The sequence below is a fragment of the Psittacula echo genome, assembly GCF_963264785.1.
Source record: "Psittacula echo genome assembly, chromosome: 7".
NCBI lineage: Eukaryota > Metazoa > Chordata > Aves > Psittaciformes > Psittacidae > Psittacula > Psittacula echo.
The window spans coordinates 39,504,351-39,528,353 of NC_137740.1; positions in this window are offsets into that span (position 1 = coordinate 39,504,351).

The following is a 24,003-nucleotide window of genomic DNA, read 5'->3' on the forward strand; positions in this document are numbered from 1 at the left end:
GTGATCTGAAAAGTCAAGGACAGGCAGGACTGCACAAAACTCCAAATGTCTCTTAGGAGAGGAAAGGTCCAGGGAAACTGCCATGTTCACATTTTTCTTCCTCAGCTACCAACCTCCCATTAAATCTGTCCTTTACTAAAAATACAACATAGGAAAGCTCAGGAGAATGAAGAACAATACTGAAAAGAGATCCTATATTCAGCCTGATAATCAGTAGCTTTTTATTCTAAATGTAAGAGTTAGAAATGCTGCCAGCACAAGTATGTCGATATTGAGGATCTGAGAATTAAAAATAGCAATAAAAAACTAGTATGCTTTTTCTCCCCTTTTCTTTATGCTCAATTTCTCTTTTCCAAATGTACTTTGCACATTGTTAGGTACGTATAATATGTGTGGGATGTATTGTTGAGGTTACCATGGTTTCTCATTTTTAATGAGCATCGAGACTTTATAATCTAACCAAATACATTCATAATTACTACATCTCTTTTTTTTTTTTTCTCCCTTCCCTCCTCCCTCTAAAGCACTCGAAAAATTACTGGTGGTACAACTAGTGATTTGAAAGACAATAAAACATCAAAGTAAAAGCCCACCCTCAAAGAGTCGGCAAACAAAAGCTTAGGAAAGTAACAGGAGAAAATTACCACTAGACTCAGGGATCTGTTCCATGTCCCTATGTCTGCTCTTAATATCTAAAACTGGTGTGAGAGTTTGTTCTGTTGGGTGCAAAATTCCCCAAAACACACAGAAAGCCAAGTCCCATTTGTCATCAGGAGTGATGGTGAACCACTGAGCACTGGCTACATCAGCTCTGATGCTGTTTGCCAAGTCTGCTCTATGCAGGAGAGTCTGAGCTGCTCAGACTGCCTGTGGGCAGCCATCTCCTGGGAAATCCCCAACTACAGTGTTTACAGCCTTGATCTAGCAAAGTGAGGGAGACTGACTTAAAAACAAGAGTCTGAATAGGACACTTACAGGCTGAGCCCCTTTTAACTAATACACTGAATAGAAGTAAACAAAACTGAAGAGGCAGAAACACGGGGGGGGGGGGGGGGGGGGGGGGGATCCTCCAAGTGTTTTGCTTTCATACTATTGGAGCAAATACACAGAGATAAATAAGTTTAAATTAAAAAAACAAACAAACAAAAATCCAAACAAAACAAAAAACCCCAAAAAACCGAACCAACTCTGATTGTCAAACGTACAATTAAGAAGAAAAGTGCTCAATGCTTACACAACCACAAAACCACTTTTTGCATGAGAGTCACTTGTCAGCTGAACCCATTTACTATCACATAATTTTTGACTGACTCCTGATACTGATGAAATCAGCCAAGGTGTAGAAGTAGTCTAAGGCTGGGATCTCTAAATAGCTCTTTGTCCCAAGCACATGAGCAAAGGTGTATTGGTATTTACTGCCACTGTTAACCTTACCTCAAGAAGTGTGGAGTAAAATAAATCCTTTAATTTTTAGGCAGATCAAATACTCCTATCATATTTTTATGTAAGAGAAAGTAATTTTAGCCTTCAAGAAACTAGCAGATTGGAACCGCAGTGTTTATACAACCTACAGTTAGCCAAGCAGCTGTGGCTGAGAGTTCTCAAAAGCATCAGTCACTGCAAGGCCAGAAGATGAAACATCTGAGTGCTCCCAGTGGAAATCTTAGCACATGCTGTTCTAGGAGCTTTCAAGGCACTTAGGCACTTAACCATCTCATTTTATAGACAGCTAGACACAGAAAGACCAGTAAAGCACAGACAAGGTGACTCAGTATTTCACATAAAGTCTGTGCCAGAGTGGGACACTAGATCAGCTTCCAAATTCTTGAGATTTAATTATCATCCCTGGCACTTTATCCACAGACCCCTCCTCTCTGTAAGGAAAAAAAAACCATCAGCACTATCCCTGGGTAAGATGGATGACTGAAACTCTGCTGTGATGAAAGAGATTAAAGAAGCCCTAGCACATAAGTGAAATTTGGCAGAAATTTGTAGGGGAAAGGAAAAAAAAAGTTACTTCTGCATTATGAATCAACACGAACTTAAACATTGTGAAATGAACATCTGATGCCAACTTCCTGCATAAAGTGTCTGAAGATGCAGACTTACCAGCAGTATTTTCTTTCCGATAAACTCTTTCAGAATGAAAGAAAATTGAAACCTAAAAATTTCCATCCCACATCCTACTGTGAATCAGAAATTGCTGATTTCTCTTGGAAAGGTCATCAGCATATTACTTGACAGTTTCCAGAGAAGCGGTTCATTTGAGCAGCGCTTTGCTGGAACACAGCGTCACATAACCATACTGCCATCTGTCCACTAAAATCACTTTGATTCCATGCAGGAGGAGGCTTTCCTTGGCTTATGTACAGGACAGAACAGCAGACTGACTCTGATCTACACCAGAGACTTCACCTGGCACCTGGCATGGCCAGAAATATTAGTGCCATTTAGTAAAAATGAACTCCCTTTCAGCACTTGCTTATATCTTTAACAAACCTTAATCACGCTGTAATATTCTTCCTGCTATGTGGCTTTCCAATCCATAATTTTATAAAAAGGATATTAAAAAAAAAAAAAAAAAAGAAGAGACAATCAAACTCCACTATGTGTCTGCTTCTTGCAAAGCAGGATATCAAAATTATATGATGAGAAAATGAACATGAGCCGGCAGTGTACGCTCACAGCCCAGAAAGTCAACCATATCCTGGGCTGCATCAAGAGGAGCGTGACCAGCAGGTCGAAGGAGGTGATCCTGCCCCTCTACTCTGCTCTCATGAGACCTCACTTGGAGTATTGTGTGCAGTTCTGGTGTCCTCAACATAAAAAGGACATGGAACTGTTGGAACAAGTGCAGAGGAGGGCCACGAGGATGATCAGGGGACTGGAGCACCTCTCATATGAAGATAGGCTGAGAAAGTTGGGGCTGTTCAGCCTGGAGAAGAGAAGGCTGCGTGGAGACCTCATAGCAGCCTTCCAGTATCTGAAGGGGGTCTACAAGGATGCTGGGGATGGACTCTTCATCAGGGACTGTAGTGACAGGACAAGGGGTAAAGGGTTCAAACTTAAACAGAGGAAGTTTAGATTGGATATAAGGAAGAAATTCTTTACTGTGAGGGTGGTGAGGCATTGGAATTGGTTGCCCAGGGAGGTTGTGAGTGCTCCATCCTTGGCGGTGTTCAAGGCCAGGTTGGATGAGGCCTTGGGTGGCATGGTTTAGTGTGAGGTGTCCCTGCCCATGGCAGGGGGGTTGGAACTAGATGATCTTAAGGTCCTTTCCAACCCTAACTATTCTATGATTCTATGAAAATGCTAAGTACTACAAAACCACTGCATATTCCAGGCTTTAAGGATATGCAGTATGACAATCAATATTAATGTACATTCACTACATAGGTTCAACCAAATAACAATACTATCTTCAAGAAGTATCAAGAAACCGGAAAGATTCTAACAGAACTTCTGTTTCCTTGAATTTCTGGTTTTAACCTCTTCTTATCTTTTGGTCTTGACAAAATAAATTATTTTCATTTGGAGTCACAGTTAAAGCATTTCAAATGATTAAATCAAGCAATGTCATCACGTGCCTGTATGTCTCAGAACTGCCTTTCAGTGACCAAAGAAACCCCAAACTCGTATGAGCCATTCAGCATGTGAAATTACCACATCTTTGGCAAAGAGATCTATATTTGTATTATCTAATGTACGGTACAGGTTAGGAGACACATTCACTTCTTTGTTGTTCACCTAAAACAAATGAGCAATTCCTTTCTACAAAAGGAACAAGCGCCCCAAAAAAACCCACCAAGGCAAGGTCATGCACACCCTGCTTTGAAGAGAGAACTGTTCCTTCCCCAAGGATGCTTGTTTCCAGTACTTTCAAAATATTATTTAGGAATCTGCCTCCATTAATTCATTTTCATGGCCCTCCATAAAGACCATCTCAAGTGACGAAGTGTGAAAACCTGAAATAATTAGGGGAAAAGTCTACACTAATTTGAGGCACCTGATTTGAAATTACTAGAACCTTATTTCATTAGGCTACTAAGCACCATAATTTGAACATCAAAAGAATCACACTGGTCCCCCTTCCTGGCAATTTCCTTCCTTTTCACACAAACATTTGGCTTATTTTCTACCTGTAGGTATCAAGTATTCCAAAGCGGGCATCTATTAAAATGACCTTTAATGGATGATCGTAGCAGCTTATTCCAGTTAAGTTTCTTGGAGCCACAGAGCAACCTTATGGCAAAGCAGAACTCTGCTTGTCAACTACCTGAAGAGCACCAAGTGCCAGAAGGCTCCATCCTGATTTCTACCAGGAATCTGACAAGTGGAAAACCCTTGGCGAGCTTCAATGGTAGTGTGAGATTCAGCCTGCTCATGTATTTTCAGCGATGTCTACCAGAGCACCAGTGCCCAAGAAACTCACACTTGTTCCACTAGTGTGTAGTACTGACTATACACAGGTACTCATTCCTGCTCACTGCATCTTACTTTAGCAACCACTGCACAGTACCGTGCAGCCATAGATGAACTCACAAGGGTTTGCAAATCCTGTATCTTCATTAAATTTGGATTTTTTTCTACAGAAAAACAGCACAGCCAGCACATCCTTGTCTACAGTAATTCCCTATACTAATAGAAAGTTCCTGCTCCAAAGCACTAAAATGTGTCAACAGAACTACTGTTGTGTTTCTTTTCATGTGGTGAACTGAGTTAATTTCTTTCCTAGTCTCATGCTTATTAATGTCTGATAATACTAGTACTAGATATCAAACTGGCTATCACATGAGGGAAAGTTCTTGTGAAATGCCCTATCATCCAGTTATTGAGGTCAGGGTTGTAAAATACAGCACTTCAGCCTAACCTGAGGTAGGACATTCAAGACTATGAAAGACTAGGAAGGAAACCAAAACCACTGCTTTCACTTCAAAGCAGAAAAAAAACTTCTCTAAATGTCAAAATTTTATGTTTACAGTACTGTCAAAGTCAAGCAATGTAAAAATCACAAGTCAAGCAAAACAGAAGAACCCAAAACACACAAAAAGAAAAATCAAATTGATTGGTCTTATTCAGCATCACAAGATTTTAAAATAACCACTGCATTCCTTGGGTAGTGGCATGTCAAAGAGTTGATGAATAAACAGGCATTTGGACTAAAACATAAGATGACTTTCCACATCACATTCACACAGACTTCCCCCCTCCCACCTCCAGATGCATTAACAACATCTAGATTTGGGTTATGCTATTAACACTGCTCTTTAGATAGAGAGTCTGGAAGACTTTTCTACTGTTTCTGAAACCGGAAAGCTCTCACATGTTCACATCATGACATAAGATGGCCTTTAAGAAAGCCAGACAGTTATTGCCAGACTTGCAATATGCAATATGCCAGTCAGCATAGTTGACAACACCATTTAGTTTAAATGCTGGACTAAAATTATTCTGGGAAGGAAAAAAAAATAAATAAAAAAATCAAACCTAGCTTACCTGTTTCTCATTTCTATTAAAATAAGCTACTGGCTTTATGTTTAAAGGCAATCAAAAATACTTTTGAGAAAACATGCTGCAGTGCAATGCTGTGAACCAAACATGACTGAAACTGCTACTTCATTAAAGGCCTTTTTTGTCTGACATTTGCACAACTAGTTCTCTAATTATACTGCTACCCATATGAGAAGCTTTTTCAGGAACAGTTCATAATCCCTTGCAAGGAGACAAAATTTAATTAGAGAGGAAGCTTTAAATAACAGTTACATAAAAATTAAAAATACTTCTGTAAATTCCCTTTAGTTTTCCTTTTAGTTTAGGTTTGTAATTCTTAAAGGTCACACTCTTATAGAATCTGTAACTTAAAAAGAGATCATGACTTCATTATATATCATTATATAATGCTTCAAATTTGTATTAATGGACATGGTTCATTCTCCTTTGTCACAAATTCTGAGATGTGAAAACAATTAAAGATTACCAGATGATTTGTTTTGTTATAATTCAGCAGGTAAGGTTTCCTTTTGAAAGGATAGCCCACATATACATCAGTCTTGAACACGTTAACACATCAGTACATCTGTTGTAGTCATTTTTGTTATAGACATTTATGCTTCATCTGTTCTGCTCATCAGAAGCACGGGGGGGGGGGAAGGCAAAACTTTGCATAAACCACCTTATTTACAATAGTGAGGTTGCAAAATAAAGCCCTTAAAATGTAAAGTCAGTCAATAAACAGAAAGATGTTTAAGTATATACATTCTAATTTTGTGATACTTTCTGCTTTTCTTACCCTCTACTGACACCTTCAACCACACAGATCTTAATTTGGTAAGAGATGAAAAACAGTAACAGGAATTTAGTCATGGTAGCACAAGGGTTTTGCACCTCAACTTGTATCAACTGCATAATTCAGACTTCAGGACCCCTAGAATTGTTTAGAAAGCAATACCAGGGAACCCGTTTTAGGATCAGGAAACACAGAACAGTATTTCACATCTACTTTTAGATTGAAAAAGAATGGTCAGATTCAGGGTCCAATACTATACTACAGAGCAAAATGAATCGTCATTGTTACCAGGGAGTTGCAGCTATGATTGTTAGCACATCCACTCTCTCCCCTTTTGCTCCTCTTTACTCCAGAAGAAATCTGTTCCCTCCTGTCCTCAAGCATTCTGCAGAATTGCTGTTTTGTTGGGGTATGCTGAAAAGATCAGCTGATAACACTGATGGCAAAAGTGTTAAATGCTCTCACACTGTGAGAGATTTCAAACTGCAGTTAAGATGAGCTTCAACTCAAAGAATGAATTAATCTAAAACTACAAAAAATGTTTGGAACTGAGGAACGGGTACATATGATGGGGATGACAAGCTAGTTTTCATTTATTTTCTTTGAGAACTGTTAACTTTACAGTATACAGTGATCAAATCAAAGACATGAGTGCTGTGCCATTCCCACACATTTTACGTATGAATTTGTAATGGAAATGAATTTGATAAGGAAAAAAAAAAAGTATACAGAAAAAAAAAACTTAATACCTTTAAGTCATTTGTTTCATCCCCTAATTCATTAAATTCTTCCATTCACACTTCTTTTCCCCAGCGAAGTTTGTGGCGCAGTTTGCCCAGTTTACGACAAATTTTCAATTAAAGTTTTCTTTAGCTTACAAATCTATTAGCATCTGGGTCACAGCTAAGCCAGTCACTGCTTGTCATTTTAACACTCTGTGACCTTTGAATATTGAGTCAGTAATTCCCAACTGTAACCAATGAAGAATCCAACAGCAAAAGCATGTTCACAGACAGAAACATGAAGTTTTTCAATAAGTGCTTTTGTTCTCTGACAGTAGTATCTGTTACTCTACCTACTTTTTGGACAATCTTAAAATTCAAGATCATATTAGATTTTGCTAAAAATAAAATTGGCTCAGTGTAGGAAATGAGGGTGTTCTTTGCTTCTCTTCTCTTTCTCATGTTCATGTCCTCTTTCATGTAAAGCAGAAATTGGCTAACTTCCTTTTCAAAACGAAGAAAACTCTCAAGAGAACTTGGATAACAAAATTAACAGGAGATTGGACTAAAGACCATCCCTATCTCCATTTGTGTGAAGGAGGACCAGAAATACTCCTTGCCCCAAATCAAAAAGCATATACAGATTCTAGCTAATCTCCTGAACCATAAAGGTTATGAGATGAATTAGTCTTCATGCCTTCATGAACAAAGGAACACCAAAAGCTAGGAATTACAAACTAAAGTTGACAACTATCTTCTGGAAGGATACATTAGTATGGCAAGAAGCAGGGATAGGCAAGATCTTATGATGGTCACAGTAACGTAATTGTCATCCTTGAGGATGGGGCTCTGAACTGAGTTTCTCCGCATCAGAACCCATAAAATTTCAGCAAAGTCAAATTAAAACTGAATAAATACTTGAAGTTAACCCTTCAGAAAAGATCTCATTAATTGGATGTTGCCAGTGGCTGCAATCACCTGTATCACCATACTGTCATTTCCGAAAAGGACCACATTTGACTTGTCTATAGTAAGATACAGAACAGTATTTTTAATGTGTTACTAAAAACTAGTTTGAATCTATTCTACTTCATTGAGCACTGGAGCCTTCAAAATCCCAGCCATGGAGGAGACAAGGGTACATCTGAACTGATGAAGACAACTGCTCATGGGATCTTAAACATCCACCTCACACAACCAGCACACAAGCTGTAAGTTTTGTAACTGGAAAAGCCAACTTCTACATTCTTCTCATTCACATTTTAAGGTGGGGTTTTGGGGTTGGGTTGTTTTGGTTTTTTTTCCCCATTCATAAACACATTTGAAAACTTCTTTCTAATCTCATCTGTCACTCTCTTAGAGCCTGGACTAAATTGTAATTGACCCTTCCACCAGCCAACTTCACCTCAATCTTAAGGATTTCCTCTTTGCTTCTGCAGCACGCTTAGGCTTTTCCAAAACATTATGCTAGCAAAGGAAGTGTCCCACACTTTCCCTTACTGTTCATCCATATGCTGCTAAAAATAATGTAACTCTTCAGAAGTTTCAATTCTCTCCTGGACTGCTGTGTATTCTTTAATCTTTTCCTATCAAATGAGTATCATACTACTTTAGCATCTCCAATTTTAATATAGCACACAGTCAATACTGGAAGGGTGGTTTTGGTTTTTGACCTCCCTTCTCATAGGTATGCTATTAATTACACAAAGTCCAGAAATTTAGCCAACAAAGAAGAGTATCCAACTCCTTCCCACCTGAATCACAGAGGTGTTTGGAAATACAGTGCTCAGAAGAGGTTAAGCAACTGCCTATTAATGTGGAGTTTCTGAACAGGAGAATTCTTGCGTGTTCATTAAACAAAATTCCACGTAAGTTAGGTTTCTCCCACACAAGGGTAGAAATTACACTCTTACCTCCAAAACCAGAGGACAACTGTATACAATGGGTCTTCTGAGAGGCAGGTGAATCTGCAAAACAGAGAGAATGCAGCTATAGAAAGACAAACAAGGCTAGGCTGATCAGACTCAGAAAGTGGGAGGGCTATGGCAGTGGTGTTCGCTGTATTTACAGAAAGATAATGTGTTTGTATTATTTTCTGCTCTTGTTTGGTATCTGAGCTTTGGAGCTGAATGGCTTTCAGGAAACCTGCCAGAATCATGTATCTACAATCCCTTACAACTCTGGAACGCAGTCACTGCCCCATAACATTTCTGCTTTTCATGCTTCACAGTGATTTCGGTTGCTCCTCCAAAAATAGTTTTGTTATATATTTTTGGAGTTGCAGCTCCAAAAAGAGTTTTGTATTGAATCAAGACATCCATATACCAGTTGGAGCATTCAATGGTACTAGAAGCAAAAAAGCTGTTCTGCAAGAGTAATAAAATGCAGCCTGAGCTCAACATGTATTGTTTTGCTAAATGTCTTCTATTCTACTTTTATTCTTCATAGTTGTACATCATCATCTCTGGATAAAATGTTTCTGTAATCAAGACAGGTTCTGTAATCTTCTGGTAGTACATCAGGCAGGATAAATTTTTTATTACACAAAATTAGTCCTTCAGAGATCATAATATCTGAGTATTGCTTATGTAAGTGAAGAGAACGCTATGATGACTTGGAGGCACATAAGAAACCCCAAGCTCTAAGACGGTGCTATTCAGGTTTGTTGTCTGCACAGCTGTCACACTGAGCAGTCAGTCACTCAAGCACATGAACAAACACAAAGCGTGTGAGCTCCCCCTGGGTAATTACTGAAATGCTAATACTTCCAAAGACTGAGCCAAAACACAAAACATTCAGCTGCTGGTACCACAACATAACTGCAATGGATATCTGGATACTAGCAACAGCTATTAACTGTGTAATACTGCGTAAAAACCCCATAACATTTAAATACCATCCCTAACAGCTCTCCAAAGCCTCACTGTGACGCAACTAGGATCACAAAGATTTTAATGTAAAGATGTTAATTTTTAGTTTAAGTAAGTACAGCTAAAGTAAACTGTAAACAACAGTACCGATATCCCTTTTCAAAGCATAGCAATTGTTAATAACCAGGACCAAGAAAATGGATAGGTTTCCAGAAAGGCAAAGTGTGAATTAATAAAACACCTTGATTGTGCCATAGTACCTCTGAGGAATCATTTAAGCTGTACAGGAAAGCAAAAATAAGCAACTTCCACTTTTTACTTTCTTTTCCTCTACAAACTCACCTAAGGGTTTGTTTTTGGTTTTGGGGTTTTTTTCCTTTCCTTTTCTTATACATTTTAAATTAAAACGCATCATTTCCTACCAAAGCTTACTGCATCAGCCTGGAAAAATCTTTAGAGTACCTAATTAACTATTCTTCAAATTAGTCTGCAGTCTGATTTGGATATCACTATCTTGCTTCAGCAGACCAGGGAAGAAATACTGATTGTGAGTGTATCTGATTAAAAACCTCCTCCTCCCCCCCAAAGCTGGAGAGCAGCAGCTGTATTGCTAACGAGCTATTCAGAAACAGTCTTAAACAGAGTCTCACAGATCTTTTTTATTAATCTCAAAACCACAGCCATTTTAAGATAGTTTTATGCAATCTGAACAGTTCCCTCTATTTTTGATAGCCCAGGTAGATGAGATTCCACCAGTATATATTTGTTTCACAATTTGAAGAATATTTCATTTATATTCTTAAAATTTAAAGGCCTGAGCCAGAGTCTCTAAGCTAGAACAAATTTATTGACTTTAATTCACTTCATGACTTATTCTTGCATTTCTAGATTAGAGTTTTGATTTTGGATTAAGCAGAAAATTCCTCAGTGCATAATCACATCATGATGAGGCAAGAAACCAATACAGGAAAACCTTTTTCTCCAGAGGTGCAACAAATGTAGGGCACTGGTGGGAAAAACTGGGAAATCGGTTTGGATAGACAGCTTTAGTCATTCTAGACCAGAAGACAGTTTTAACCAAAATTAAACATCTTTATTGCATTTCTGTATCTTAAATAAGGCTCAAAACAAGGATCTGTGAATCCAGAGGCATCTCTTTCCTGCCAAAGCCTCAGAACAATCTTCCCATTAGGCCTCACATCCTGTTAAAATGTCCTCGTCTGCAGTGTGTTAAAACTGCCAACTCTCATGCCAAGTCGTGAACTACCACCTGAAAACCAAACAAACCTAAGTGCTTTTTTACAGTGTTATTTGACTTCTTCCTAGACAAATCAGTTCACTAATCTGATTCACCTTATATACCCACGGACCCTGTACTGGCACAACGCCAGGGACAAGAAAAAATGGCCACAGGTGGAACCTGACTGTGCAGGTAGACACCACTAAAGGAAGGGCATGTGGAACCACAGCCAGAGTTCCTCAAATTATCTCAGAAAACATAATGGAAAATACGAGCAGTTTTTTCTCTTTGAGTATCTTAACACTGTGCATTATGAGGTTAACTGATTTTATTATAAAAGAAGTACCTGTTCATAAACAGTTTATACCAAATCCAAGCACAATTTTCAAACGCAAATTTCCCTGGCTTCAAGATGTCAGCAGCAGCATATCTGCAATCAACTTTGTATTACATTCCTATTTCTGCCTCACACAGTGAAAATCATCTTCATGCCTTTTTCTATCCAATTCAATTTTGATTCAATGTTTGATTGCAAGTCACAAGTCCACACATTGTACCAATCTCCTTTGTAATACATGTTGTTCTTTCAGACCTTCACTCATTTCCAAGCCAGCAGTTTAATATAAACCCTTTGCTGTTGTTCAGAAGCTGAACACACATGGCCGGCAGACACACCCCATCATTGTGCCTGCAAGAGAAAAAAAAAAAAAAAAAAAAAAAAAAAAAAAAGGAAAAAAAAAAATCTTGCTGGACTAGTGACATCCCTGTGTAAAGGAAACCTGTCAGACTCAGCCTGTTGCCTGGGAAAAGGGTCTTTCAAGCGCTGATGATTATGGCTGCCCCATACCACACACCCCCATGTACTGGGAGGGTCTGTAGAGATTTTTTTCAAGTGGAATTAAAGCAAAATTGCCCTAAACTTATGTCACTAGCCAATACAAAGCTGGGCAAAGCAAGGAATGCTTGTATTTAACATTCAACATTGACAACATCTGGAGTGAGAAAGATGAACTTGCTGCCTCTGTGTGTGTGTGTACAGAGGCAGTGTTTATCTTCAGATAAATAATATCGTATCACAGGGTTACTTTTAGGACATAATACGACACCTACAGCTGCAGCTGATTGTCCCAAGTTTCAATTAAAGTAACAGCTTTGAGTTTCAACAGCAATTCAGTACAGAGAGGTAGATTTTGAGTGTGTTAGGTAAAAAAAAAAACAAACCAACCCAAATCAAACCTCTCCACAACAAATGCTCTGACACGGATTTAAAAGAATTGAAAGCAGAATGGGAGGATTTATAAATGCTATTAACATACAATCACTTCAGTCTTTGTGGTGGTTTTACCTGAATTTTAGAAATAATGTGACTAATTTCCTTGCACTCATTATTAGTCTTGGAATAGAGTCATGATGAGCAAGGAAATTAATCAATACCAAATAAAATGGTTATATGTGACAAGCTTCCAGCACAAGCTTAGAATCACAATCCCACTATTAAGAGAAAAATCACCTCACCTCCACTTCAATGTACAACAGATTTAACTTTTTTTTAAATATATTTATAAAAAATAAATAAAAAACCCTGTCATGCAAATAATTGACTTAATGTATTAAAGCATCTGTAGAGAAGAGGACCAAAAAGACTACAACTTTATTAAATAGAAAAGGAATGCAAGAGTTATACTTAAATATAAATTACTGAATTAGGTAAATAGGCAGTGCAGACTGCAATAACTACTGGACAAAGATATTTTTATATGTAACTATGAAAGTGACTACTGTTTCTAATACATGTGAAAATGTTATTCTTAATATACTGGTTTTTTATATATATCATTGAAATCACATTCACATGATAGAACATCATGATTTAGAAATAAAGAAAATCAAGTATGATTGCACTCAGGAAAGCACATTTGAGGCTACTTCCCTGTTACAGTTGCTCTTCGTTAGATTAGAAAATAAAATTAACTTTTGTCACTGCCTTTTATAGAAAGACATTCCAAACAAAGTTTTCCTCTCTGGATTGATCATGTGGAAAACCACAAACTTTTGGGAAAAATTTTATCTTAAACACAGTTGCAAAACAGAAAACTCTGAAGGGGACACCTTGAGATCCCAGAAAACAAATGCTGCCATACCAGACCAACCTGGGAAGCTGCTAGAAACCCAAGAGACCAAATTATATTGTAAGAAGCTGAACAAAAAGAAGCTGAACAAAATGATAAAAAAATAGCTATGATTTAAATGACAAAACAAACACACAGGACATTTGACCCATGCCAGAAAAGAGATTTTAAAAAAATGTGTTAAGTCATAAAGATGCAGAGGTGAGGACATTTAACTTTTTTTTTGCTCCCCAGACTAACAATAAACCCCCCCTCCAGGATCATACTGGCTCATGGAGTTAGCTGAAATGATGAATGTAGCTTTACAATGCATCTTCACATTGTTTCCTTAAAAAGTCTCCCCAGTTTCACATGCAAGATGAAAAGAGCCTGTCTACAGAAACCTAAGTCAAATTATCAGCCTGGTGTATGCCTTTACACACATTTGTGAACTGAAATATTGCAATTAGACTCCTCTGTGGCAGAACGGGAGCCAGTGGAGTTTGTTTCTTTTTCTACAGATAAAAAAAAAAAAAAAAAAAAAAAAAAAAAAAAAAAAAAAAAAAAAAAAAAAGACTTCAAATAAAAATAAAATCCGCTGACTTTCATAAAAGACAAAATAAAGGTCAGGGAAAAGGCTTTAAATCTTCTGGGAAATAAGAAGTTAGTCCTGTTCTCAGAAAGAAAGATAATCAGTGGCAGGCATAGTCTGTCCTTCACTATCTTCCTTGCTCAAAAATTTTATTTTTCCTTTTTTTTTTTTTTTTTTCTTCCTTGTATTAGGAGCCACTGCAGATTTAAAAAGCGTTCCAAATATTTTCCACTTTGTTGCAATTCGAAATACAGGAGTGGAAAATGTCCCCCGAACAGTGTACAATGGCAATGTCTACTCTCACACAAACACACATCAATAAATCTCCTGTAAATAAAGTAAAAATCCTTTAAATAAAGTAAATCTCCTGTTACATTTTAACCATCTCTACAAATAGAGTAGTTATCAACAGCTTGCTTTATAATAAAATAAATTGAAGACACATGACAACAAAGGTGGAATACCGCTGAAGTTGCTGGGTAATTAGGGAACTGAATGCCAAATGCCCACCTTGACTGGGACACCATATAGCAGGCTTGGCATGCACAAAAAAAAATTTTTTTGGGTTTTAAAGGTAACAACTGCTAAGTATCTCACCTTCTGAAGTATGAAAAATACTGATGAACTCAGTATCTAAAGAAGGATTTACTAGTGAAAAGGTCATACATCCCAAGGATGCAAGTCATTCTGTAGCTTAGTAAAACAAAGCCCTTACCATTTTTCAGAAACTTCATTAATAAGCCTCAAATTTAAGAACTGAGCTTCTATCACGTAAGTAAAATTTAGACACAATGGTATTGGAATAGTGTATTAAATTGAAAGTCCATAACACATACAGACTTGATTCCACCCACTTACCATCCACCTTAAACCTTACACAGCTTCTCTCTCCTGCCTTACAGTTGAAACCGAGACACTACTTGAGCAATGTAACCACAATAAAAGGCTGTTCTTCTGCCAAGGGGTTAACTCTTACCTACACCCTAGAACACAGCAGCCTTGCTTGAGAGAGTTCCTGAGAGACCACAGGAGAAGAGTTCTCAGGAGAATGTACTGCAACATTCTTAAGTGTGCTCAGAAAGACTTGAGTAATGAAAGAGAAAGAACTCCACACCTTATCCTCTTCATTTGTGCAGTCCATAAGGATTGAGATCACCATAATTACATGAGAAGGCCAGATAAACTCCTGCTAATTGTAAAATTGTAAATTTACACAATATTTTATCTTTCTGTGTCCCAAAATTGTATATCCACTACATATCCACAGGGAAAAGGGAGGAAATAGGCAAAACACAAAAAGCAGGATGAGATTGACGTCTTTCTCCTTGTTATCCAGTTCAGATTTAACTCTCAGCTAAAACTGTGAGGCTCTGAACATATTCTCTTCACTGTTGGGGCACCACTTAGAAGCTATAGAGTTCAGGTTTTGAAAAGAACATGACTCCAAGCCTACTAAATCTATGAGAAATACTGTATGTTCATTTTGCAGAATTTGACTCGAACTTTAAATAAGACACAAAGGTGGAAAAAGGATCTCCATCATTCCCCTCAGCTTCAGGAAAGAATCTCAGAACTTGAACAGATTAAACTGCATTCTGGTCCTCTCCATATTCATCTTTACTGATTATTTTCTTATCCCAACAAGAAATACAATTAGACAGACACTGAGTCATACAATGTAACAAATTTTAACTGACAGAGGAAAACAAAAAGATTTAAAACCCCATTAATTTCTTCTTTATTGCTCCAGAATCTGTAATAACTTGTGTTCAAGCAAGCAGTACTACTTTTCACCTGGAAGACATTTCAGGCTTCTATCTGTGGTTTATTCTTTTATTTGCAGATACTTAGTGGTTTGTTAAAATCATGACACTTTCTAATTCTTTGTGCAGTGATTCACCAAACCTCAGAATTGCTACCACCTCCTCTCCAAGACATATGTGCTGGCCTACACAGTGATGAAGAAAGTAGGAGCTATTTTGGAAGAGAGTAGCACTAAGTTTGCACCTAATGCAAATATTTAACTACATATTTAATTTTGCTCTGTTGAACAACAACTGATCTTTTCACTTAATTTTAGACCTGTATTCAGATCCCTAAAACACATTTAGTCTCTTTCATAAATCAAGCTTTTCTGCAGTTTGGCCAAGAGGTTTAAAATTTTGCTGTGTAACATTTCTGCTTAGGCTTCAGTTCCTCACTGTAACAGCATACAGGTGTGAGAACACCTACAGTATTTAATGATTTGTACTATGATTCTGAAAACTTCTGATGGATTACATGATGTGCCTTAGCCAATCACAGAAGAACATGACACCAGTTTTCTTATAAGTTAAATCTTGAAAGCTAATAAAAATCCCTTCATAGAAAAGAAAAATAAATCTCTATGAACAAATACCAAGGCTACTGGTCCTCCTCACTCACAGTGTGGGTCAGCCCTTCTCAAACACTTCCCTGGTAAAGACAAGCAGCTCCAGCCTGACTGTTGGACACAGGACAGGAGGAAAGCAGCTCACTACAGCAGCAAAATTGAAAAACAAGAATATAATTGTTTTGAAGTGGTCACCATAGCTTTGCTGAGCATAAGTAAAACTATTCTTCTTCAGGTCTGATGCCTCAGGCAGTCACGAATTTGTCTATGTTAGATGGCCCAACTTCCATACATTCGCTGGTCTTCTTTGCTTTATGCTCTCCAAGCCAAAACTGCAGAAAAAAAAAATAAGGCACAAGACAGAATCACACTCCATATAGGTGCTGTGCCTGATAGTAGCATGCCTAAAAGCACTAAAACCTTGTGACACTCAATCAGTTTCATCAGTAAATTGCAGAAAAATAGCAGATGACATAACATAACATGAAGGCTGAGCTGCTCTCCAGCTTTCTGCAACAGGAGGAGATATCTTAGCAGCTTACTGTTTTGTCAACCTGGCATAGTCATGAGAACTGCCAGTCCTCCAATTTTCCTCAATATGGAAGGCTTGTCTACACAAGGAAACAATGACAAAATCAGCTAGAGCACGGATTTAAACACTAGTATCTATGCTGGTCTCACATCTTGTTCAGCAGATGAACTACCAGATAGCTAGCACACAAAAGTCCTAATTGCTACTAAAACCTGAGAAGAGAGGCTTCTAAATAGCTTTCTGAATATGACTTAATTTACCTTTCAGATATTCATACTGCGCATTAATAGGACTTGTTTAAAACATAAAAGAGTTCCTCAGTTTGGAAGAAGTGTGTCTATGTGAGGGCTAGAAGAGTTTAGTGTAAATTCAAAAATAAAGAATGACACCTTTTTGCAAGGCATCACAGATACTAAGACACAAGTAATAAAGTAACCCAGAAAGCCAACCATATCCTGGGCTGCATCAAGAGGAGCGTGACCAGCAGGTCGAAGGAGGTGATCCTGCCCCTCTACTCTGCTCTCGTGAGACCTCACTTGGAGTATTGTGTGCAGTTCTGGTGTCCTCAACATAAAAAGGACATGGAACTGTTGGAACAAGTCCAGAGGAGGGCCACGAGGATGATCAGGGGACTGGAGCACCTCTCATATGAAGATAGGCTGAGAAAGTTGGGGCTGTTCAGCCTGGAGAAGAGAAGGCTGCGTGGAGACCTCATAGCAGCCTTCCAGTATCTGAAGGGGGCCTACAAGGATGCTGGGGATGGACTCTTCATCAGGGACTGTAGTGACAGGACAAGGGGTAACGGGTTCAAACTTAAACAGGGGAAGTTTAGATTGGATATAAGGAAGAAATTCTTTACTGTGAGGGTGGTGAGGCACTGGGAATGGGTTGCCCAGGGAGGTTGTGAGTGCTCCATCCTTGGCGGTGTTCAAGGCCAGGTTGGATGAGGCCTTGGGTGGCATGGTTTAGTGTGAGGTGTCCCTGCCCATGGCAGGGGGGTTGGAACTAGATGATCTTAGGGTCCTTTCCAACCCTAACTATTCTATGATTCTAACACTAGTAACAAATGCTGCATGGTTGTCATAACAACAGTCATGAAGCAAGACACCCAGAGCTGAAGTGAGCTGTCAGGACTTTGGAGCAAGTAAGAAATCAATTGTTTCAAGTGATTCAGGACTACTGAGCTGCTTTAACGGACATGCTCATTTGGCCACAGATCCTTGGAATGGAAAGATTTTAGTTCTCAGTAACTGTACAGGATAAACACAGAGTTCAAACATCATGTGAAAAGATGGCAAAAGCTATGTGCACAGAAGCAAAACTATAAAGATCTTTCTCCACTGGTCAGTCTGCACACCAAAGAATCACCTACTGTTAATGCAGATTAGCTGGTTTTATGAAAATTTTAGGGGATATGGCCTTTACCATATTTTCATCAGCAATACAAACCTTTTCTTCACACGGAGCAATGTCCCTCTGTCAGAGGTGTGCTCTGTAGGCAGGTTATTCTATAAATTTATACTCTAGGCTTTATTACAATTTCATCTGGAACATTCAGCTATTTTCAGCAATTTTCTAGAAGAAACATTCATACTCATTTATTGCAAACATCAGGCTTCTAGGAAGCCAAATATCCAACTCCCTACAACCTCTAAATCCCTAGAGCAGTCTTACAAATGTAGACTTCCACAAACCAGTTTAGGCAAGCTCACATTACTCCCACTTACATATTCAGCCCAAGTTTAATCACACATTTTCAAATAAAAAGTTGTATACAGTATTTCTAAACAAACAACAAATAATAATCAGCTACAGTCAACTAATACAGCATGTAGGCTGAGAAAAACATTTCACTAATAAAATGAGAAAACAATAATAGTAACCTATTTTCACTCTCAGCTTACAAAGAAGCATTTATTCTAAGTGCACATGATTGTTGTCATCAGTGTATTTATACAGCTAACAATTCAGATCTAGTTAGGGTTTCAAAAGGTAAAAAATGAACTTGAAAGTTCTTGTGATTTCACAAAACAAGAACTGAATACTGAGGGTTAATAGGAAATCATTTACCAAGTGCAGCACACTATTACTCCCAGTGATAATGCTTTTTAAAATTATGAGTCCTTATGGAAAAGCATTTTTCATAATAACAAATCAGGTACTCTGGAATACATTTCATAGCAGCATCCTCCCAGTATAATTTACCATGGAAAACATTAGAATTCTGGCTGTATTACACCTGAAATACTATTAATAGAGATGGGTATAATATAATAAATAAATAATATAAAAAGATGGGTATTTTGCTGTGTTCCCCCTGGCCTCCCCCATGAAGGCTGGCTCAACTGAACTACTTCTGTTCTATTATTTGGTATAACGAATATGGATTCACAGGTCAACAGTAGGGATATGAAGCATAAGGATCTACTAGTGTACACCAGACAGGCTGATATCAACTGAACCAAGATTAATCCATAATACAGTGAGCAATAGGAGAATTTCAGCAACTTTTTACTGGCTAATAAAGAAATATTTACCTAAATAGTAACAACATCAACATCAGTCTGTGTTTTAGTAAGACTCTTTTGCATGCTATATGATTTGGATTCAATCATTCAATTTGGATGTCAGTACTTTTGCCAGTGAAATACCAGTCAGATGAACAAATATTGCCCCACTGAAATGTAAAAGCCTAGATCTTAGTTTTGACAAAGATACTCCTTTTGCTCAGAACCATTACGACATTATCAGCATTTTTTGATTTGAGTGCCACCAGCTACAGCCATCACTGCCCAGATTCCTTGGTCACAGTGGCAATGGTCAAGATCCCTGCCAGGTACACAGACCAGACCTATAAATTCTGGTAACAGCTGTAGGCACCAGCACCTGTTTCTCTTCAGACACATTTAGCTCCATTCAACTTCATTCACAAAATCTTGTGACTACAGATTATGCTATTAAGGAAACCAACAGTTGAACTGGTAAGAGAAAGACATCAAAAAGGTGACAGCCCTTATCAGAAACTTCCTCAGCACTGCAGCGTACAGAAGAGCAAGGCAAGCGGCAAGTAAAAAGGAAGTTTTCAGAATTATAACAGGATTTCAGAGACTACTTTAAATCCTCTTCCCACACATTTTCAGGAGCCTCTTTTGCTCACAATACTAATTCTCTGTACATTCCAAAGAGGTATTTCCTTCTGTCAAATCCATTTGGCATTCTAACTCACAGGAAATGCATACTAGCCATGGATGCTACAAGTCGTCTGGTATTTCCCCCTCTGACTTATTTCTATCTTCATTATCTGTTCTACAGAGGTAGTTTTCCACTGCAAACACCTATCCCCCTACAATGGAAAGACAGGCACATTCATATATACTAGCAGGCTGGAAAGAGGTTGCTTTGTCACAACACAAGAATTCACAGTGCCCCTCAACATAATGCATCCAAGAGCCATAGTGCTTCAATAACAAATGGGAGGGGCAGGAGAAACAGAGGCAGCACCAGCTTCTTATCAGAACAAATCCTCCTGCAACTAGCAGAAAAATTAGCGCTTTGCATTCACACAAGCACTTTGACTGCTTGAGTGTATCCATGGTAACACCCATCTTCCAGAAATTTCAGTATGCATGTACACCCTCCTTTTACATTCTACAAGATGAACAGAACTGAGAGCACTGGACTAGCTTTTCCATTAATCCGGTTCTACTTCAGCTGCAGAGTGCATCACAAGAAAGAAAAGGTCTTCCCATATCTACCCTTTAAACTAAATTCCTCCAAAACATGCCGCTGTAATTTCTGGATTACTCTACTGTTTGACAACATTATTCACTGTCCTCCAAAACAAAGACTAGCCCTGCAGCATTCAGAGTATTTTGAATGCATTGTTGAGTACCATTTACTAACATCTGACTGGTAAATAAACATTTGATTATAAATTAAAAAAAAAAAAAAAAAGGTGAAAACATATTCAAATATATCAATAGCATTTTTAAAATTCTTGGTAAGAATAAGGTGTATAACATTTCCCCAGGAAATTTGACAGAATTAATAACTTTTCTAATCCCAATTTAATCAAAGGCTTCTTAAAAGAAAGATTTTTAGTATATTTGTGGACTTGGAAAAGAAAATTACATTGGAATTTCAGATTTCTCTATAATAAAGTTAAGCCTCCTGATAACTTGCTATTCTTAGATAATTTGCATGATTTCTTTTAGTAGCATATCAGCACACAAGAAACTGCATTCCCTAGAATAAAAACCAATATCCTAAACAATAGCCTGTGATAATTATGATGAAGATATTTAAATTGCTGAATGAACAGAACTGGGGTGGTGTCTGTTTCACTGAAACAGAACAGTGTATTTCATGATAATGTCATTACAACTGTCAGTAATTGAAAAAGGAGAAAGTGAAACGATTTCTGCTTCTGAAGCAACTGACCTCTATGCTGCCTTTTGTTCTCCTAAAACAGCAAGATCGTTGTCCTAAAGCCAGCGTTTTAGGCCAGCTCCTTCCTAACAACTGTTAGGCTTCACTATCTGGCAGGCAAAAGCCTGCGTAGAGTCACACAAGACTCTACGCCTCTTATTTGCTTCACCGCATCAAAATTCCCTTTAAAATAAGAGATTAGACTGATTCAGGCTTAAAGCCAACAAACAAAAAAACCAATCCCCAAAATCAACCTGCAGTGGATAAGGAACTGCTGTTCTTTAAGGAACTTGATTTCCTGAAATTCATTTTTGTACTGTTCTTTGTAATTCAAATTCGGCTACAGCGCCAGAAAATGGCAGACATGTCCTTGGAAAAAAAACACATGCAAGATGCGACTATTTTTATCAACTAAACATTTCTAGTGCTACCTTTGAAAAGAGTGGGGCAACATTGTACAGGAACCAGGTAAAACCAGTGGAAATCTCCTCTTGATCCTATTTCAGCACCTTAGAAATGTTGCTTTTTCTGGTGAAAACAGATGGGAGTTAATTGCTGGGGTTTTTTTTTAGTTATTATGTGAGCAAAAAAGCCAAATTACCTTCAGAATTACTCTTGAATGTATGCAGAAAGTTACTACAAGCTCTCTGCAGAATACAAATGTAACCTGCCAACATATGAATACGTTGGCATATGAATCTTTATATTTTATTTTATTCAAATGCCTGAAATTTGGAAGACACTTTTCTTGGGAGGACTTTTGTTAAGGAGAAGAAATCAAAGTTCTGCTATTTACTGCAAATGCCATCCATTTTACACTTTTCCTTCTAGCTCTATGGTCTGACTGCTGCTACAATTAAGCCTAAAGAAGCTTTCCTTTCATACTACTTGGTCTTACAACATGTACAGAAACTCAAAGTTTTCAAGGTTTGATGATTTTTCTATTTAAATTAGCAAAATAAAATAGAAAAAAAGCATCTTCTGCTTAGAAAAAAACGAAAAAGAAATCTTAGTAAAGAGGCTGAAGCAGCTGTAAAATTCTACCTCATCCTCTTTGTGTGTCAGCTTGCTACAGGCTTGTACAAAAAGATACTAACAGATGAATATGATTATATCACCCTGGGCAAATACATAGTAAAATGGCTTATTAGTATCTTACGTGAAAAGTCACAGCATCTGCATCTCTTATTAGCAAAGTACTAATTTATTTCTCTTTCTTCAGCTCTTTATTAAAACTCTAAATATCACCATTGTGCCCAGAATACTGGGTGGAAAATGCTCTGATGTTTGAAAAGTCAAGGCTGAAACTTGAGAATACTTTTGTCTTCCAAAGTTGCATAAAAAGTAAGCAAACACAGAAAGGGAAGCTAAGAGAATATGAAAGGAAATACAAAAGAAGAATTTAGAAGACTTAGAAATGTATTTTAATTACAGAGACTGTAGATAAGGGTAAATTTGACAATTAATTCAGGGTAGACTCAAAAGATTCAGCCAGACTACGAATCCTGACAGGTTTCCAGATAGCTCAGGCTTACTGTGCAGAAGGTAGTGAATACTTCATGGTGTTTATTTTGAATATTTTTACTTAAGAGTCAGGTCTTTCTGGTTAATAAAAACCAATAGTAAGTTAGAAAAAAGAATGTGTGTTCACAAATACTGATGGGAAGCCAGACTGAAAGTCCTATTAAACTGGCCAGCCCCATTAATTTCAATTAGCTGTCAGCCTGCAGGCCTGCTAACAGGATACCTTCAGTCACCTCCTGGTACATGGAAGCACATAAGGGAAAAGTAAGTTCTCAGCAGAATACATTCAACATGGTTTCTTCCCAGCAGCACAGCTATGGCCAACCAACCACATCGGCTCTAAGCATCACCGAAAGTCAGCGGTGGGATATACTGACATCAGGACCAGTCGCTGAAGTAGCCAATAGCCCTGTGATGTTAAACTACAGTTAATTCCTTTCCTTTTTTTTTGGGAGGGGATGGAGAAGGAAATGGAGAAGATGGGGTAGGTTGGAAATCAAAGACAATGTAAGTTTTCCCTCAAATTAGTGGGGAAAAAACCCCCAACAATTAATCCACAATTCTCCAGCAATTTCTTTACAAGTGCAGGTTAAGTCAGCACATCTACATAGCAAAGTCAACCGTAACCTTCTGTCAGGTCAGAAAATCAAACTGAAGAACTATATCAATCATCTGCTACCAACTGATCCCTAAATAAGAATTTTACAGAAAAAAATGAATAATCAAGATAAAAGCTAAATGTCACAGTGGCAAACAAGTCACTGCCAAAGTGCCCCTCTGTGATTTACAGGGCTGAGATCTATTCCACTTTAGTTCTAGGCTTTAAGACTATTTGTACTTCAAAACTTTTCCCCATGATACATAACTTTCTTTCTTTCTAAAATACAAAAGACTGACCACAGGAAAAGGCAGGATATTGAGGGTGTGATGGCGCCTCACTTTGAATTAGCATATCTTAGGGATAAGGAAACCCTTATTTTGGAGTCAAGAAGGAATTTCTCCCCCACCAAAGACTGGTAGCGCTTTCTTGTTTTCCTGGGAGGAAAACTGCATGGGAGCAGCAGGGTTTTTTCATAGCTTTAAAGCTATTCACCATGACACAGCATGAAACATCAACTTTGGAACTCTAAATATTCCCAATAAATACTTGCTATACCATTCACATTCCAAAATTAAAAAGAAAAATTCAAATTCAAACCAGCAAAAACTACAGCATTTCACATCCTGGTTTAAAAGATAAAAAGATGAAATGAGATTTAAAATGTTTATGCCCTCTACCCTAAAGACACATAGATCATATTTTATCATCCCTGAAGGGGTTACAAATAAT